Source organism: Sceloporus occidentalis, unplaced genomic scaffold, assembly GCF_023333645.1.
Source record: "Sceloporus occidentalis isolate IW3139 unplaced genomic scaffold, rSceOcc1.0.p SCAF_9, whole genome shotgun sequence".
Classification (NCBI taxonomy): domain Eukaryota; kingdom Metazoa; phylum Chordata; class Lepidosauria; order Squamata; family Phrynosomatidae; genus Sceloporus; species Sceloporus occidentalis.
The window spans coordinates 24,863,039-24,867,319 of NW_028316989.1; positions in this window are offsets into that span (position 1 = coordinate 24,863,039).

Sequence of the window (4,281 nt, forward strand, 5' to 3'; positions counted from 1 at the left end):
AATGGAGGAAGAGACCAAAAGGACAAGCTTTGGTATTGGGTTGAGACAGTGTTCCTCGGCTGGCTCTGAAAATGAAGAGCAAGCCTACTCCGAGGGTGCTATCCGACTCAAAGAAGCAAAAAGCAGCTCTTTTGGCTGCGCAAGAGGGCTGCAACAAAAACCTCACACACAGCACTGGTTAGCAAAGACACAACGAAGGAACAGATTTCTTGAACAAGGCAAAGGCAACAAAGGACAAAGATGGGTTTCAAATCCAAAGGGAGGACTAGCCCTAGTCATGAAAGCGTAAGCCAGAGCTTAAAGCGCAGGCAGCCGAGAGAGACTCTGGAGCAGAGGTGCACAGATGGCATGCCTTGGCCCAAAAGACAGAGTCCTAACAGCAGAAACCAGCAACAAAGGAAAGAAGGACAGACCATGCGCTCTTGCCAGAAGTAGGGCCAGAATGCCACAACGAGAAGATGCAAGTGCTGCAAAGCCAATGTTCTCCAGGAACCTGAAAAGGCACAGAATGACAGCCTTACGCATCAAGCCTCTGCCAAGAAACTCAAAGGAAGCTACTGATGTCCCTCTGCCTCAATCCGCGGGAAATAGAAATAAACCTTTGCTATGATGATGATGATGATGATGATGATGATGATGATAAAGGAGCACAGGAGGGAGAAATGGGCTTGAAAGCACGGCCAAAGCGAGCCTTGGCATCCAGATTGGTTTCACGGAAGAAGGGCGCTGCAGTTGGAAGCTCTGTGTCCTTCTGCGCGGCCTCTGAGCAAGTGCAGAGTGCAAAGGGCGAGCCAGGAACAAGGAGGCATTTCCCAAGCTCCGTTTTGCAAAGCAGGAAAAGGCTCCCTTTGGGAGCCCTCCGTTCTCCAGGGCCCTCGATTCGGGCCCAAAGGCAAGGAAGAGTGGGAGGGAAGCGCCAGAACGGGGCTCAGAGCCCTTCCTCAAAGTCAGCCTTCGGTTCCCATCCTCCCGGGTCTGTGACCTTCCATGAGGCCAGCCAAACGGAGCTCCTTCGGCCCTGGGCTTGGCTTTCTTGGCTCCGATCAGCCAAGTCTGCCTCCTCGAGGCTGCAGATTTGGGCGGACTCGGCTCCTTGGGAGAAGGCTCTCTGTCCCATGAGCCTCCGCGGCTGCAAAGGCCCTCTGCCCATGCTCAGAGTGCCCCTCCCGGGAGGAAGAGGGAAGGCAGGCAGGGAGAGCCTCCTCGGCTGGAAGGAAGCGGGGCTCCTCCGGCCTGGAAGGGCTCCTGCACTCGGCGGCCCAAGAGGCGGAGGGAGGGAAGGAGCGAGGCCTTCCTTGCAGACTTTGCCCATGCAGTTTCCGCGCGGAATGAGCCCCTGGAGCCGGAAAGGCCAGCGCCCAGGCCCCGCGGGGGATTCTGGGGAGTGGAGTCCACAGCTGGGCCCAGAGAGGAGGGGCCGAGGCCGGGAAGGAGAAGGGCCGAAGGGGGCGCGGAAGGCCAGGGCTCAGACTTCCGTCCGCCCTTGGCCTCCGAGGGCCCTCTTGCCCCAAAGGCATCCGGGGAAGAAGGAGCCCTCCTGGGAGAAGGCCAGGCCGCTCGGGGGCGGAGCCTGTGGGGGCTTCCGGGTTCTCAAGGGGCGGGGAGCTCCGCCTGGACTACAACTCCCAGAAGGTGCAGCAGCAGCACCAACGTTGGCCTCGTCCCGATCTCGGGCTGGCCTCTTAGCCAATCGGAACCGCCCTGGTTTTCGGGCGACCAATCAGCGCAAGGGAAGCCGGGCCCGGGGGCGGTGACTGGAAACAGTGGCGGAAGTGTCCCCCGGGTGTTGGGGGGGTAGGGGAAGCCCCGGCCCGGGCCTAGTCCTCTGCAGCCCTAACCCTAAGGGCCACCGCTCTTTGGACTGCAGTTCCCATCGTCCCCAAGGCCTTCTTTAAGCCAGGGTCCCCCACGCTTCGGCCCTCAGATGTTCCGGACTAAGCTAGCAAGGGCCGATGGGAGCTGCAGCCCCAAAGTTTGGGAGGCAGTGCTTCCAGGCCAGAGGAGGGGCTGGGGCTGGAAGAGGATGCGGAAGGGCTCCAGGGCAGGACCCCGGGCGCCCCCCGCCACCAGGGAAGGACTGGCAGGGCTTCCATCCCGGGCGGGGCTGCTCCTTGGGCTGCAACTCCCAGCATCCCTCGCCGTGGCCCCAGGGGCCCCTCCACATTCGCCGGGCGGGGAGAGGGGGAAGGAAGGTCCCCTGGGGACCTTATTATTTACCTGCCGTATTTGTCCCCCACCTTCAGCTCTAAAGGCCCCCAGAGAGACTTACGATTATTACTATTTTAAGAAATTAATTACTTTTAATTAAATATAATTGTTTAATTTTAATTCAAATTAGAACCCCTCTCTAGGAATCTCCAAGTCCTTCAAAGGCAACTCTATGGTCAACATCTGCCAGACGCTGCAGGACCCACAAATCTGCCTAGAGAAGTGTTTTCTCTAGGAGCCTCTGGCTCCTCCAGCACAACTCTATGGTCAGCGTCCGGCAGAGTTGCGCTGGAGGGCTTAGCGATTCCTAGGGAGGGCGTATTAAGCAAAACCACAAAGAGTCACATCTGCAAAAGTCAAAGCCACAGATTTGTCCCTGTTGGCTAATGCTGCTGGGATGCGCAGTTCAAGCCCTTGGCCCCTGCCTTGCTGTGCGCTCTCCACAAGCTTTGTCTCAAGCCAAAGGACGGGTTCCAGTTGTCCTTTGGCCAACACTGGCTCCAGCTTTAAACATGGAGGCCCCGGGCAGCAGGACTGGCAAACAGTCGTGCTCCCAAGACTGGCAAGGTCCCGTTTGAGAGGAAAGGCCGTCTGTCCTGTAGCCAGATGGGCTTTGTAGTCCTTGTTCACATCATAGCCAAATGTTCACAGCTACCTGGCAGTGTAGAAAGGGTTAATTTGCATTAGTGACTTTGTGTGATGGGCGAAAATAAATGGAGGCCGAGAGGCTGGATTCCCCTCAATTCCTAAGCTCCATGCAGAGCTATTGGGGACAGGAGAGAAGAGCGATGGCTCACACTTGCACTCTTTGGTTTGCTTGGTTTGCCTCTGGAGGCAGGCTTTAGTTACAATTGCGTTTAGTAAGTTGAAGATTGCTATACAACCCTTTGGAGTCTACCTTCCTTCAGCCCAAGGGGAGCCCATTTAGCCAACCCTGGGGATCGCCTGAGAAGAACCAATGCTTTAGGGGTCTACCATTGTACCAATTGTCCCACTGGCCTCTGAGGGGACTCCATCAGGAGAAGGGTTGGAATGCTTGGGCTGAAACTAAATCCAATGCTGGAAGAGAACATCATCTTCCATTGGCAGAGGGATGGACTCAGTGGCCCTTGGGGTTCCTTCCAGCTCTTTGACTCCTGCAATTTTTCATCCCTGGCACCCCTTGAAAATGACTGTCAGGTGGCCATCCTCATTTGACAAACAGCTCAGAGAGATTCCTGTGGAAATTGCATTGTAGGGACAGAGACCAGGAACGAAAGACACTCGCTGGTGGGTCCGGTTGAGTTTAATAAGTTAAAGTCCAGGTTCTCACATTGCAGTGAACCCCTCCAACAAAGGTGCAGAATTATTTCATAATCTTCTTTAAATATCTTTTTTTTACTCTACTCCTTTAAATATCTACACATTCCCTATTTCTTTTAATCTAAACGATCTGAGGGTTACAGTGACCCACCCACAGAGAAGGCCTTGGGTACAGAGGAGCCAGGAGGACAGGGTGCCTTTATGGGCTCCTTGGGATGGGCAAAAAGGGACAACTCTGGCCCAGCGCCTGCCAAGAAAGCTGGCACCAGCAAAGAGGCAGCAACACCTACACAGAGAAGGACTGTGTGGAATCAGTGTGACGGAGATCAGGGTGAAAGAGCTCATTCCTATCCAGCCCAATACCAAGGAGCCTGGCGTTCTCTTTGTGCCACTACAAACGTGACTAATGTCGTGAAAACCCACCTTGCCAGCCCCATAGCTGCTGCTACTCCATCCTGCCTTGGGCATCATGGGTGGCCCAGGACTTGATAAGTTAAAGGCCTGCCATCCCTCCCTCTTCTTCAAATGGCAGGGAAGAACGAGAGTGATTCAGAAAGGATGCTGCAGGCGGGGGCAGGGAAGGAGCCAGGTCCTGCCAGCCCTCCTCCAATGCCCCATTCTAATGCCTAGTGCCATGATCCAAACCTGTGAACACCAAAAAGTATAGCCTCTTTCCCTCCTATGTGCCCCCAGCTCCATTTGGCACTGGTTTCAGTATTCCTAACCCAGCTGCCACTGTGTTTCCAAGAGGACTTGGGTGGAAAGTTACGG